Here is a 16,586-nt window from a genome sequence, read left to right as displayed (position 1 = left end):
CCCCACAAAGTGGGCCCTAACGAGGACGTTAGAGATTTAAGTGGGGGAGATTGTGATGCCCTAATTTGATTGATTGTGTGATGTGTGTAGGTGTGTGATGAGTCTCACATCGGGTATTTACTGGGTTTAACTGGGCTTTATTAACAACTACAAGGAGTTTCAATTGTGACTAGTCCTTTTGAGGTATAGCGCAAATGTGGCTAGCGCTTTTTCTTGGGTTGTTACACTTTTCCTTCATAAGATAGTTTGGGCACTCTATCCTCATATAACCAAAACCTTTGCACTCATGGCATTGGATAAGGGGTTTTTCACTCTCACCCTTCTTAGAGGATTTAGATTTCCTAGGAGGTTTGTCCTTATCCTTTTTCCTATATTGAAGAAGCTTAATAATCTCATTAGGTATGAAGGTTAGATCCTCATCCTCATCCTCATCTTCATCTTCGATTTCATCTTCATTTTCAAAGTCATCAATCTCTTCCTCTATGCCCTTAAGAGCCAAGTTTATACTCTTTCCACCTTTTCTTATTAAAATTAATCCCATCTCATAGGTTTAAAGGTACCCTACAAGCTTAGTCAAAGGAAGTTGATCAATGTCCCTCACTTTTTTTTTTTTTTTTTTGGGGGGGGGGGGGGGGGAGGTGTACGAAAAAAAATGTAAAAAAGAGAGATAGAGATAGTAGGCCTAACCCAACCTCAAAGTGTCATGAAAATAGAACTTCAGTGTTGTTTCACTAGTTTTCTTGATTTTTCAAAATTTCAAATTATTCTACTCATTTTGTTTTTTTGGAGATAATTAAAAGAAAGATAATTCTAGCATATTGAGGAGATTGTAATTCACTCAAACTCATCAACCAAGGTTTCTTCCCATTATAAATTGAAAATTGGTACACAATTCCAAAGCACACTAGAGATTCAAAGAAAGCTCTTAAGAAATACTGTAAGTCTATAACGTGGTTGCTAATTCTTTTGGTTAAAACACAAACTTTGCCTCAAAAGACATGAAATTCTTTGCTCTCTATGCCCCAAAATCATCATCTCAAAATATTGCCAATTGTTTTCTATTTCCTAAACACAAAAGCCTTAGTGTCGAATAACCAAACCTAACTAATCATCTAGTCATTACTTTGTGCATGTTGGTATAAAGCTCGAAGCCCAAACCTAAGGCTACGTTTGTTTTGGCATAAAACCATTTCAGGAAATGGTTTTACACCTCACCATGTGTTTGGTTGTGCATGGAAAATAGAATTTTCCAGAAAACCGTTTCATTTGACTGTAAATATTATGGCTTTGACCCGGAAAATGTTTTACATTTCTATTTTCACTTCAAACCATTTTCGGACTTCAGACGCGCAAAGAGAGAGAGAGAGAGAGTGAGCTAGAAGAGAGAGCACAGGTGGCTGCCCAGCCAAGCTTTGGCCAGCCCAAAATCGTGCCACCCCCATCGCTCAGATCACGCCGTCTCACCGCCCAAATCACGCATTGGCCATGCTTTTTATTTTTTATTTTTTATTATTTTTTCTCTCTCTCTCTCTCTCTCTTCTTCCTTAACTCTTCTTCTCCCTCTTCGATCGCCAGTCATGCACCGACGAGGACAGGTTGAGTTCCGATCTTGACAACTGACCACAGGCTGTGCTCCATTAGGCTCTCCAACGCAGCTCTCCACTGTTTTCCTCTCAATCCACGGTGAGTTTCTCCCTCATCTTCTCACTCCACCTCACCGCCGACTAGTCAAACACCTCCTCTACCTCTGCATGAACCCGATCCACCATCGCCATAGCTCTCGATCTGGAACGGTCTCACCCTCCCTCTCTTCTCCACGGTGGTCTTCATCTTCTCATCTCACTTTTTCTCTCTAACCCGAACCAAACCCCCCACATATTTTTGTGTTTGATATTCTTTTTCTTTGATTTCAGATTTTGTTGTTATTGTGGTGGTGTGAATGGTGGTGTTTTGGTGGTAACAGAGCGATGGGGGTGGTTTTTTTCCTCTTCTCGATCTGGATTTTGGGTGGTTGGTGTTGGGTTGTGCCTTTCCTTGGTGGTGGCGGTGGCTAGATCAAGTGGTGGTTGGGGGTTGACTTGTGTTTCCCTTTTCTGAAAATAGGTTTTTACATGTAAGACCAAACACAAAGAATAATTTTCCGGCATAATTTTCATAACACAGTCAAACAATAGAACATGTTTTCCTTTTCCATAAAATATTTTCCCCTGAATTTATTTTACGCTCGGAAATGAATTTACATAGAGCCAAACGCAGCCTAAATCTCACTCTCAAATTTTTTGACAAAATGTTCTTGTTTGATTAGGATCAAACATGCTTGTTTTGGAATTAGGATTTTGATATACTCAGATATTTTTAACATTAAAAAAAAATTGTTTTCAAGGTTGTAACTGCCAAATCCATTTTTATGTTATTAAATCTTTTGTGACATGTTTTAATGTTGGAATTGTATGACATTACTACAACTACAATGTTCTTACTTATTTCATTGGTTGGGGTAGATGCCTAACACCTTTCCACTTTATAAGTTAGCCTTCCATCTTAGACAAGGATGGACCCAAAAGGGGACCCAAGGGGGCTTGGGCACCTCTAGCCCAAAGAAAAAAAAGGAAAAAAATTTTTGGGCCCCAGGCCCAAAGAAAAAAAGAGAAAATTTTTTATTGGTTATATATATATATATATATATTTATTTATTTCCAAAGCTGCACTTCCCTCTTCCAAAAACTTAGACCCCTTCCCTTTTAACTAACCTAGCTCAACTAGAAACTATCAAACTCAAAAACTTAACAAAAACAAAACTTAAAAAAAAAAAAAAAAAAATCCTAATTAGCCCAATATTAGAGTACTAGCATCAGGTATTCTAAATAATAAATATTTAGTATTTAGAATACCAAACACCAAAAACACTACTATGCGAGACATTTCAAATGCTAAATTAGCAAAAGTAAGTTTTGGTTTGTGAAAAAAAAAATTATATATATATATATATTTTTGCAACAGCTGATGCTCTTAAGAAACAATATTATTTTGTATTATCTTTTCTTTGTTGGTAGATGATTACATCTTAATGTATTAAGAAATAATGATTTTGTATATTTATCTTGATATTTTGTTAGTACTTAGTACTATATGGATACCTATTTGGATTTTTTTTTCCTCATGCTTCGGCCCCTTAGCTTGAAATTCTAGGTCTGTCTCTAATCTTAGATTAATGGTTTAGCTAGTTCTTATAGTGTAATTTTTATCTTTTTAGAATCTAACTAGGACTCAAAGCTATGTAATTATAGATTAATCCTAATCCAACCAAATCTCCATTATTAAGTGAAAGAAAAATATTGAAGTTACAAAAAATTTTGTTACAAAATAACTTACAGATTGATGTTGCAAGAATATGATTGGTGCCACTTTTAACAATATATGAATGTTTGAATCAATTTTGACTGGTGACATGTTAGTTTATAAAGCATATGTAGTAAAATATGTAATATTCCTAGCATCACTTAAGTGAATTAGTCATATTAAACCATGAGAATAATGGATTTTAAATGTAAAAAAATTAATATAGACTATTAACAAAATTGATGGTTAATATAAAAATTCCCATATAAAAGTTTTGCCTTAGGACTGAATTGTATTGGGCCGACCATGTTACCAAGTATTTGGAACAGGTATATTTTTCCCTCAAAAATAAAATTTTTAGGTCATGAAATATATTTGATCGCTAAATGGTATTTTTCTTGTAGTACCACAATCAAAAACAAGGACTACTTTCTTCTACATAAGAGACTTGAAACTTGTCATTCTATTATGCATATATTTTAGTTTGGATTTTCACATTTTATTTTAGATTTATGCTTTGGCCCCCAACTTCAAATCTTGGTTCCAGTCCATAACGTAACAATTATTTTTGAGAGTGATTGATACTTTAAAGAACAGGATCCTTCCAATTTCATTAGAATTGATGTACTATATATCCTTGACAATATATGCTCAATAAACGTTTTATTTGTCATACATATGGAGTCCAGTAAAGCTCACCAGCTTTATTGAAGTAATAGTAGAAATTCAGAGGGCTTTTGTCATCTTCTATTATGCGTTGAGAAGATATATATGCTTTAATGGCCTTGGTCCAACCAGGCAGAAAGTCGAGGTACGTAACGAGCTGGCACCTCCTGATTTGCATTCTCATTCTCATATTCAACGGTCCGTTTTACCAATCTTTGGTCACCCTTTGTTGAAACCTGCATATTGGACTTCAAGTTCTTCATAATGTCCAGGAGGCTTCTTCACATGGGATGTGTCCTAGACAGGCTTGTTAGACACCTTTCGGTCTCTACACCTCAATCCAGATGGGAAGTTCCCTAATCATATTCCCTACCCTGAGGACAAGACTGCCATGGCACTAACTCGAGCTGCAGTGTTACAAAACACTGCTGATCTTGGGATAGTTTTTGATACTGATGTAGATCGTAGTGGTGTGGTAGATAATAAAGACAACCCAATCAATGGGGATAAGCTCATTGCACTCATGTCAGCCATTGTACTGAGGGAATACCCTGGAACAACCACAGTGACTGATGCTCGTACAAGCGTAGCACTTACTAGATTTATTGTTAATAGAGGGGGTCATCATTGCTTATATCGGGTTGGTTACAGAAATGTCATTGATAAGAAAGTTCACCTTAACGAGGATGGTATTGAAACACATGATGGAAACATCTGGTCATGGTGCACTTAAAGAGAATCATTTCCTTGATGACGGTAACTTTTATAGTTTGTGCTTCTCTTTGTTTTTCTTGGTATTCAATTAGACTTAATTTACCTATCAAAAAAAAAAAAAAGAAGACTTAATTCAATATAAGTGTACACTAATTACAACTTATCAACTTAACATTTGTGAAAAGAATTGTAAAATTATTGTATATTTGAACTTATTAAATTAATAATCCTGACGAAATAAATTTCACTACTTTTTTCATAACATTGTAAAAAATTATGATATGAGTTTAATTACTAGTTAAGCCTCTTCATGAAATAGTTATAGCTTTTGAGTTTGATACTCTAACATGGTACGATGTAATTTTATAAGAGATACTTGTAATATTTTATATATGTATCTTTATAAATCAAGTGTAAAAGCAATCTGTCAAGAGAGAAATTGGATTCAAATCCTCATCTCACTTATTGTAAGCAACCAAAAAGTAAAGTGTAATTAATAATTGTCTTGTTAAGTCAAATCTCATGTCTTCTACTCTGTTGGATATGGGCTTACATGGTAAAAATCATCAACGAAATGGTACAGATGAAGCTTGTAGGATCGGATGAGGGGATTGGTAGTCTCATAAAAATCTAGAAGAACCTTGGGAATCCGGAGAGCTGACGATGAATATTATCTCCGAGCCTAGAGACGCAAAGGCAAAAGGTGTGCAAGCAATCGAAACATTTCGAAGCTACATTGAGGTACTTACATATCCTATTACACATATTCAAGTTATAATGCATAGTTTTTATTATCCAATAAAAAGGTGGTATTTTTTTTTTTTTTTTTATTACAACAAACTACTTATTCACTTGTAGGAAAGACAACTTAATGGGTGGGAATTAGACTCGTGGGGACTGTTGAGTAAGCGAGGGTGCCTTGTAGACTCTAATGACACACCGGCTGCCGTTGATGCTCACATGTACAGGTGCAAATAAAATTAGAATTTACAATAAGATATATAAAATCTCATTATATAATTGTCAGGTTTAGTTTCTATGTGAATCTTCATAATGCTGCAAATTCAGGGTTAAAGTTTCCGATGAAGAGCATGGTGAACATGGTTAGGTGCACATTTTGATAGGCCAAAATACGAATCGACTCCTTGTGATAAATTAACCAATTAATTTAGCCAAGTGAATTAATTAAGTTAATTAACATGCAAACATGTGATAGCACAAACAAATCACCAATAAACTAAGTATACAGCGGAAAATAAATTGACATGGTAATTTCTTTACAAATGGGGAAAACCTACACGGCTAAAACACCACCGGGTGATTTTCAGGTTACCACTTCCGAAATTTCACTATTATCACAACAAGCGATTATAAGTAAAGGAATCCTAGTACCTTATACCAACCTACAGTTGAATCCTTACCCCAATACCTAATTGGACTTGTTCTGTAATGACAATTTCTCATTTCAATGCACCGCTCCCAAGTACGTGACTAACCAATTACATGGATCCCAATATGCGACTTCAATTACCAACTAGAGAAGGTTGTTGGTAACAAAGTTCTTCAGTTCATTCTAATGATGAAAATCAAGAAGATGCTTGGTTACAAAACCCTACAGTGCACAAATATAGCAACTTCTTCAAAAACGATGAATTAGGGCAAATTTTGTCTCCAGTCACAACTTGCTTGAACAGATTTTGCTCAACACTTGTGCAACTTGTGAACATTTTGACGACTCTTAAAATAATTATTTTATATGTCTATAGTTGTGAGAAGAGAAAGTCCAAACACATAAAATCGGATTGGAGTCAAAATAGAATTGGAATTCTATTTTTCATAAAGCTCGACAGATACCTGTTTGTCGAGATGCTGTCGAGCAGATGTCGAGCCATGGGGCTAAAACAGCTTCTTAAGCTTGATGGATAGCTAGCTGTCGAGATTTAATAAACAACACTTCTTCAGTTTGAATCTTGGACAAACTTGCATATCTTCAACACTCGATCTTGAAACACAGTTTCTTGAAGTATTAAACACATCCTAGATTTAACTAAATATAAGTAAAGTGACATATGTTCCTAACAAGTGAATCACATATGTCCTAACACATTTGACAGAGTATTCACAATCCAAATATAGTTGTAAATATGCAATCCATGGTGCCAGGTGGCTGCCAATCTGTGACAAGAGATCTTAGAGACAAGTATTGTAAGAATTGTATGGTTAAATGATTAAATTTACCATATTCTAATAGTTTAAATTTTTAAGACAATCAAACATCAATAATTTAACATGGTATTAAATTTACCATTTACTTCTAACAAGTATGGCACATTGTCCCTCCATTGCCCATACAAATATTTATTAATTGTTGTTTTGTTTATATGATTTACGATTTTCAATCTTTGTAGGTTTTTCATGGCAAGTGGAATGGATAGAATCCTTGACATCTGTCAAATTGACCGTTTTGGTACCATGCTTCAAGCTCCATTAACCATTGAAACAAAATAAAGGTCAAGATATAGTAAAGCAATTGAGTTAATTAAACTTCTCAAGTTCCTTTTTACTTTTTGAGTTAATTAGGGCCTGCTTGGTTTGAACATCACTCAAAAATCAGTTCTCAAAATTCGATTCCCATCACTCAAAACTCTAACCCATATCTCATATCTTATACTCTACTTTTCTCTTGACTTACCCAACTATAAAGTGGTAATTTTCAACTATATTTTGTTGGCTTTAATTTCGTGTCAAATTTGATTGTATTTTGTTAATCTTTTCTTTGTATGTTTGTGGGATTTAATGTGAGCGTTAAGTGTGAGAGTTTGGTGAATAATTGTGAAGACAGTGAATTTCGTGACTTGCTCGCGATTGACTCGCGAGTGGACAACCTGAGAAAGGTCATGTGAGAAGCACATCTTGGATACTGAATAGTCTTTTGCCAGCTTGTATTTCTTGAGTCACTTCATGGCTTGGCCAACCGCAAGTGACCCGTGAAACTCTCTGTTTGGATGATTTTAAAGAGTTCTTTCCTCATTTCTTTACCCACATTATATAAGCCCAAATTACCCACAAAATTTTAAGGGGACTTTTAGAAAGAAAACCCTAGCAATACATTTGAGAGTTAGAGATTGTAAACCCACAATGATCTACACAATTTCTTTTAGTTTTCCTCTACTCTTACCTCTCCAATTACAAATCCTTGAGAGGTTCTTACCCCAAACATTTAACTCACCCAAATGAGTGTTAAGAGAAGTTTCGGTGCATGTGGGAATCATTGGAAGAAGCCATTGATTGGCAGATGCAATTTAGAGCTAATTGCGGGATCAGAATAATTAGTGAAGAAATGACTCAGTGAAGTCCGTTGGTAGCTAGAATTTGGAGGGTTCAAGTACAGTGAGTAGATTAGGCTTGGAGGGTCTTTTTGATATCCTTGTACTCCAACTTTATTTATTAGTGGATCATTTCGGCTTGGATGGCTGCAGAGAGGTTTTTCGTCGAGTATTTCGGTTTCCTCTTTGATAACATATTCTGGTATTATCTTGAGTTTGCATCTATTTTCTCTTACTCTTTTGCTTTACATTTATTCTTTATTGTTTGTGTTTATGCACTAGAGAGTTGTTTCGGTTTATTGCATTTCATGTACTCTTATTCTGCACTTAGTTAAGTAGAGTAAAAGCAATTTAGTTGTTGGTTTAAAATTAGGGGTTGTTTGTTCTGTTTAGGCCTCTATAAATCAGATTCCTTTAACTTAATTAATTAGTCAAGTAGTTACTTAGGTTAATTATTCAGATCTAGGTTAAACTCATGCAATCATATTACTTAGTGCAGAAAAGTAAAGAAGACAGTAATCTGATGAACTAGGAAAACCAATAAAACCAACAGTTTCAAGATAAAAAAATATAGGGAGAATTTAACTTAGCTATCCTCAAGGTAAACAAATTTACTATTATAGAATGAAAGTTTACAATAGATTTTCTCCCTAAAATCTAAAGCTACCTCTTGTAGATCTTACTCACATGACCACGTGCAGTTCCGAATCTATGGACTCTTCTATTTGAATTTGTCACACACAAACACCCACGTTTGTGACTCTGAGATCTCACTGGAAGTTTTAAATCATTAGTTATGTATGATCATGTAGTAGCAACTTTAGATTTACCGGTTCTAATAATGTGTAGATGGAATTTCGGTAGTGACTTTGAAAGGAGAAGGCACAATATCTTTTAGATCTCACAAAAACACCTCCAAAGTCATAACAAAATGTGCCTTAGGGTTTCTTTTATATACTAGGAGAATTAACTCTAAAATCCTAATCACTTAATGGGCTTAAAAGACTGATGGGATTTAATTAAATTCTACAGAACCCATCTTTTGATTGGTTGAACTTGTTCTTTTGATTGGTCAAACCTAGCATGTTTTGAATTCCTGAACTTGCAGCTTCCTTTTTCTTGTATTTTGACTTGCAGCACGTTGAGCATTATCTAATCATACCTATAGACTTAGGAATTTATATCTAGACAAGTTTGTGTTCACGATTTGGCAATTTTTCTAAATATTTAGAACCTAACAAGGGTCCAAACAAGCAATAGTGTTTTCCACTATTTAAGCTTTCACCAACAATGTGTTTGGCACAAATATTTGCTTTAATTTTCATCTTAAAAATTCAACTTTAAATCAAAATGTTAGAGCCCACACATCTGAATGGGCCAGAACGGTCCACACTCAATACTTGCATGAACATCTCTCTCCAATTAAGACAACCCAGCCACCCCACCTCCTACCACCACCAACAACCCAACCACCCTGCTTACAACCACCATTGCCATTGTTTTCCATCCACCACCACACAAATCACAAAAAAATCAAACCCATCCACCGTAGCAGATCCATTCACACCACCACCACCACCACCACCACCTTCAACACTACAACAAATTACCCTATAAAACCCACAAACTCTAAACAACAAAATCGAATCCCAAAAAGAACATCTCAACCCAATCTAAACACAAATCACAAATTCAAATCGAATCTCTAATCTCATTATTGGGCCTTCATCATCACTATCGAAGTGGACCTTCTTTCTTTTTATTAATGGAGTGTTACGAGAAAAAGCGGAGAAATTGAAGAGAGAGAAAGAAAGAAAAGAAAGAATGAAAGAAAAAAAAGAAGCAAGTGGGAAGAAGAAATAAAGAAAGAAAGAAGCTAAGAGAAGAATCAATGTGAAGAAGAAAGAAGAAGAATAGAGAAGAGAAAAAGACAAAATCCTAGTATAATCTAGAAGAAGAAAGAAAGAAAGAAAGAAATAGAAGAAGAAAGAGAATCGTTGGGAGATGTGTTTGTGATGGAGTAAAGTCTAATGCGGGTCCCACACATGTAAATATTTACAAAAATGCTACAATATCTCATTTCTCATAATTTGAAAACTCTCAAAACTTGTTTTCAATTTCCATAACTCTAACTCAATTTTTTGAGTTTTGAGTTATGGAAACTGAAAACAAAAACTAGACCAAATAGATTGTTTTGAAGTGAGACCCACAGATTTGGAGATTTAAGTGATGAAAACTAAGTTTTGAGTTAGGATTTTGGCTAAACCAAACACTCTCTTAGATTCCTTACTACATTCGACTTTAGCTTGCTTGAGTAATTTCTTTGCAAAAGCTTGTAATGTTAATATAGTACTCGGTATAACTCTATTCCAGTGCACCTTAGAAAAGTTTAATTTTTTTTTTATTAAAATTTTATATATTTTTTCCTGGCTAAAGTTTGCATAAATGGGGATGATTTTATGAAAGGAAAGATATTCCTTCAAGCTTGTTAACATCCACTATTTCAAATACATATCAATAATTAATGCAGGTATGTTCGTATTTTGATACATAAAAGTAGATATGGAAAACGATATGGACAATAATGGATTTTTAAAAACCTTATATGAAATTTATTGTGTAAAGGGACATGTGTCCAAGGACACATTTGGAATGCTTGGAGAAAATTTGGTTATTTTTGTAAAATTTGGGGGTAATTAGATATTTTGGGTAATTTATGGGGTAATTTGGTAATTTTTGTGAAAGGTAGGAACAATTTGGTACTTTAGGTGAAAGGGGAAATTTTTTAATTTTTAATGAAAATAGGAGCATTTTTGTAACTCTAGCGGGGCATTTATGTTATTTTATTTTGATGAAACATAGGTACAATTTGGAAATTTTAGTGATGGTAGAGGCAACCTATTAATTTATGTAAAACTTGGGTTATGCTTGTAATTTCATTGAAATTTGGAGGTTCAAGGGCATTTATGTTAGGGCCAACTAGGATTAGGCTAACTTGGATTTGATATGCTTGAATTGGGTCAAATGGAGTCCGCGTCACAATGAACATTGAGTGCATACAAGCTTCATAGGTTGAGCAATGTTTGAGTTAAGTCTTGTGCTTGATCAAGTTTCAGATTTGACCTTATGAGGGTTTGAGGTTTGAGCCCATAAACTAGAATGTTGAAGATGAGACTACCTCCTTGGACATTCTCCTTGTCCAACTAAATTTTGTAAATGCTTCGATTTTAAGCATAAAGAAATTCTGCAAGTTTTCGTTTTAATTTTAGTGCAAACATGTTGTAGACACTTGATTTTGTACCCATAATTTAATCTTGAAAAATGACTAGAGTGACAATTCATATACCCAAAATTTAGAGTTGCATTACATGCATTAATTCATTCATTGCATATTATAAAAATGATATTGAAATTCTAACGGTCGCGACGGTATGTCTGATTTCCAAATCGAACCATTGGATTGAAAGATATCACATGATTAAGTTTTCACGGTCCGCATGCATTTTGTTTGGGTGGAACAGATCATGCATAATTAATTTAAATTAATTCTGATTGGCTAAACAATTAAAATTAATTAAATAATTTTGTGATTGGTTGTTGGTTAGTGTCAAAAATTGGCCTACTTGCATGGGAATAAAGTGGATAACAAGATAACAAAAAAGTTGTGGATAATCAAGTCTTTTTGGAATATTTATCTACAAGATAATTATCAATTTAAAGACCTAAATATCAAGAAAAATGAATTAATTTTTAGAACACGGATTAAAAATGCATCTAGATGCAATTCCTAGCTAAAAAATCCTTAAAAAGGGAGTTCAAATTGGACCAAAACTCAAACACAGACCTGGCACCCAAGAGGCTTTTGGCCCGGCTCGAGGACCTCCTGATTAAGATAAAGCCTATCCTTTTCAACTTTTTAGAGATAAGGACACGTTCCAATTCATATCCGATCTCATTCAACTTATTTTTTAAGCATCCCAACCTCTATAAATAGAGGGAAAAAAAAATCAGAATTAAGGGTGATAGGCTTAGAAAGTATTGACCCCTTGTGATAAATTAAGCAATTAATTAGCCAAGTGAATTAATTAAGTTAATCAACATGCAATACGCATGGTAGTACAAACAAATCACCAACAAAGTTAATATGCAACATAAAATAAAGTTGACACGGTAATTTGTTTATGAATGGGAAAAACCTCCAAGGCAAAAACCCTACAGGGGGATTTTAAGGTCACCACTCCCGAGAATTCACTATTACCACAACAAGCAGTTACAAGTAAAGAATCCCAATACATTATACCAACTTCCAGTTGAACCCTTATTCCAATACCCAATTAGACTTGTTTAGTAGTGACAATCTCTCCTTTCAATGCACAGCTCCCAGTACATGACTAACCAATTTGATGTGCAGATCCTAGTATGTGGCTTATATACCAACTTGAGAAGGATGTTGGCTGCAAAGTTCTCCAGTTCATCAACACGATGAAGATCACGAAACTCCTTGGTTACAAATCCCTATAGCGTACAAATGCAATAGCTTCTTCAAGAGAAAAATGAACTAAGATATATGTCTCTAGTTCACAATATGCTTGTGAAAAACTTTTGCTTTGATGTGCATCAGTTGTGACGGCTCTTAAAACAATCCTTATATATGTTTAGGGCTTTGAGAAAAGAAAGCCCAAACATCTATACACGGATTTGAGTGAAATTAGATCTAAAAAACTGATTTTCTTAAATCTCAATAGATAGGGTATCTATTGAGCAGCTGTCGAGCATCGAGGTAAACTGCCTTTAAACCTCGATAGATGCTAGCTGTCAAGTTTTAAAATCCAGCACTTCTTCACTTGTTTCTTGGACAGACTTGCATGGCTTTAACACTTGGACTTGAAACCTTGTTCCTTAAAGCATTAAACACATTCTAGATCTACCTAATTACAAGTAAAGTGTCTTTTGTCAAAGAATTAGTCAATTCTATATTGACATATGTTCTTAACATGATTCACATATGTTCTAACAATCTCCTCCTTTGGCAATCCATGACAAAACCACAACAAACAAATAAATATATGAGAAAAGTCATAAATCACTCAACTTATACTCACTTGTTCAATATAACAAAATTTATTCTAACATAAACTCTTGAAAAACTTTGTAAGAAGAGAGTTCATGGCAAGCAAGACTTTGACAACTTGTATTTCTGAAACATTTTAAACAAAACTCATCATAGCATCTTAGTATAAAACAAAAATATAAGATTGCATACAATATATAACAACCTCATCATATATATATAACATCATAAGTACAAGGTTTGTTATCACAAAGTAAGAACAATGTTTCCATAAAAGAAGAAAAGAAGAAAATACATAAGTCCTCACTACACCCCTCAAAATATAAACACTCCCTCTATCACAAAAATGTCCTATGCTAATTCTCCCCCTAAATACATGACTGCTCTCATCCCAATACTCCCCCTTTTTATCCAGAATGACAAAAGGTAAGTAACTCAAGTAGTCATCTCATCGTCACCAGAAGAGCCAACATCCTCTTCCTCATCATCATCATCGTCGTCGAAGTCACCATCATAATCCTCATCCTTAGATGCCTCTGGAGAAGGAGAGGAAGACTCTACGAAGCTACCAAGGCGAGCCTGCCATCGAGCAATATGGCTGACACAGGTGTTCGCTTGATACAACTCAGTAATGAGTGTATCAAGGTGAGCATCCATGCGCTCAAGTTGTGCCATGACTGCCTCGAGGGTCACACCATTCGATGAAGAAGGTGCAGATGTGGAAGGATCAGAAGAAGTTAGAGGAGTAGCTGTCTCTGTATGTGGTCGCTTCGATCCAAGCTAGGCCTCCCTCCATCTGACGGTAGCAGTGTTTATGGCACACACAGGGGAAAAGTGTGTAGATTCTAGATAAGAGACAGAAAAATAGTGAAGAATCCACGTGATAACCTAAGGAAAAATGAGCCTATCATGGGTCGCCGTATCCCTATAAACATCTACAAGGGAGAGAATGAAATGAAAAGGAAAATCAATAGTGAGTCCTTCAAGAAGGGATAACAAAAATCGAGCATGAGGCTCAATGATAGAGTTATAGTGAGACAATGGATGGAGAACGAATGTTATCACCATGTTAAGGAATCTCGGACCTTTTGCAAAGCCCGAGCAAGGGGTGTTTTGACAGTCACCCCATGATTAAGGTGTCTCATAAAAGTGAGACGAAAGCTCGTCTTTGGACACAGTTCTTAGACGCTCACAATCGAGGTAGTCAGCAAACTCTACCCTCGGTACATGTAACACCTTGAATATAAGATCCGGAGTGACTACGATGTGCATACCTTGAACTCGAGTGACAAAATGAGATACTAAATAATCAAATCCATGCATATTAGAGTAAAACTCTTGTATGATCACGGAGGGACAAGTGACGAGATGCCACACAGTGACTCCTAACCCCTACTGTAGATGATAGTGGGAAGGTTAGTATCAAAGCTGTTTGATAGAACAGCTTGGCATTTCGAATGAATGCCTCGTCATGAGAAGTTCTTCGAAAAGTCCTTACGGGCTTTATCATGATGGAATCAGACGTGAGATGGAGTAGAATCAGAGGGGGAAGAAGAAGAAGATGCCTTGGAACGAAGATGGTTCCGGGACGGAGTAGATTTGCGTTTAGGTGCCATAGAGCAAACTAACGCAAGAAAGGGAAAGGGAAAGAGAGAGACACGTAGAAAAGTACCAAACAGTTTAATATCAATATGATAAAAACAAAATGGTATGTATGCATGAAAAATGCATGAACATGTAACATGTAACATTAAAAACATTATGGGCTTAGCCCAATCCAATCCTACCAGCACACAACATTTTAACATAGTAATCACACATCTAAAAGGCTTGAACATTGTTAAAAACGCAAATGTGATGCAATGCATAAACATTTAGGATCATTTACACAAACCCATCCCAAAAATTTTCAAAAACCTCATCAATTTTGAAAAACCCCAATTTTTTTTTTTCAAAAACCCAAAAATCTAGGTCTAATGCATGAAATGCATGAATAATGAAGGATTAAGGACCTTTACTAGAGAAGAAAAACCTTATCTAGGCCGAAAATCACTTGGGAATGAAGTTTGGAGTAAGAGAGAAATGTTTGGGAAGGTGAGACGCTAGAAAGGATCAAGAGAGATCGAGAAAAATGAAATGGAAATCGCGCTGACCCTTTATATAGAAATCCTAGTTTCTCGATGGATCGAGAGGTGTCGAGAGCTATCAAGAATTAAAATGGCCAGAAGGAGCTATCGAGAGGTGTCCACAGCAAAGTGACTTCGATGGATCGAGAAGCTATCAAGCATCTATCAAGCATACAGAAACTTCCTCGATGGATCGAGAATCTGTCGAGAAGCTATTAAGCTTGATTCTCAAAAACCTTGATGGATCGAAATTACGATAACAGCTATCGAGAAATGAAGCTCAAGAGGCTCGATAGATAGCCTAGCTGTCGGGAGGTATCGAGAAGTTGTCAAGATTGCTTAAAAATAGTTTTCCAAAGAATAAAAAAACATAGACATTAATGCAATCAAATATGCTACTCAATCAAAGATCCAAACAACATTTTAAGCTCTCAAAAACATCTCTCATCAAGAAAAATGTCAAGCATTTAGATCCAAAACACACACACACACAAAACAAGTCAAATCAATTTTATATTTCAAAAACAAGTCAAGAATAGTTTAGTGAGTATACATTAACACATATATTCCTTGTGATGGCCAAATCACATTATACCTACACATGTATCAAGAGTAGCAAAGACTATTGTGTATTGTGTGTGAAAAACATCGCAAGATTGCATAAGTGTCTACATGTTATGATGATTTAAGATATGAGAGAATCACTTTAACTCACACATAATCATAAATGCTTGATGGGGACTATCACCTTCAAGGTATATCCTATAACTCCCACATTTCCTAGAAGACATGCTTGCAATCATATATAAAGCATTTTGAATCTTTTTGCTTTTGTTTTTCTTTGCATATTTTTCTTTTAAGAAAAATATGCATGGGCATATAAGAGAAAGAAAAGAAATACTCAATTGTGTTAAGTTTTTGACATTGCACTTTTACTATGCCGAAGCATACGGATGTCATTTTATGATTGATTGGCAATAATGGTGAAATGGTTATTTATGCCTTTCTCTTAGGATTTTCTAGTCTTTCTCGTCAAAAGGAGTGATACGAGTGTTAAGTACAAGAGATTACTTAATCTTACTCATCATAAACATAAGCCACAAAGCTCACTTGCTTAGTTGTGCATAGAGATGCTCATCTAAGCTACAAAAGATACAAAGTTTAGAAAATTTTGTTTTAATGGCCATCCAAGGTACACAAATACTAATGTACACAAACACATTGTTTTTGTATTTTTCTGATTTTTCAATTTTTCTTTTTTATTTTTGTAAAAAAAAAAATGAAAATAAACAAACAAAAACATGTTAAACAAAGCAAAACATAAACTAGACTGATTCAAGACAA

The 16,586-nt window shown here is 35.0% G+C and overlaps 1 pseudogene; it reads left to right on the top strand.

Annotated features, from left to right (window-relative positions):
- Window positions 1–286: 286 nt before the first annotated feature.
- Window positions 287–7,227, top strand: LOC115980795 (annotated as a pseudogene).
- The last annotated feature ends 9,359 nt before the right edge of the window (window positions 7,228–16,586 follow it).

The sequence above is a fragment of the Quercus lobata genome, chromosome 3 (assembly GCF_001633185.2).
Source record: "Quercus lobata isolate SW786 chromosome 3, ValleyOak3.0 Primary Assembly, whole genome shotgun sequence".
NCBI lineage: Eukaryota > Viridiplantae > Streptophyta > Magnoliopsida > Fagales > Fagaceae > Quercus > Quercus lobata.
The sequence above is the reverse complement of the archived record's forward strand: the minus strand, read 5'-3'. Positions and strand labels throughout refer to the sequence as shown.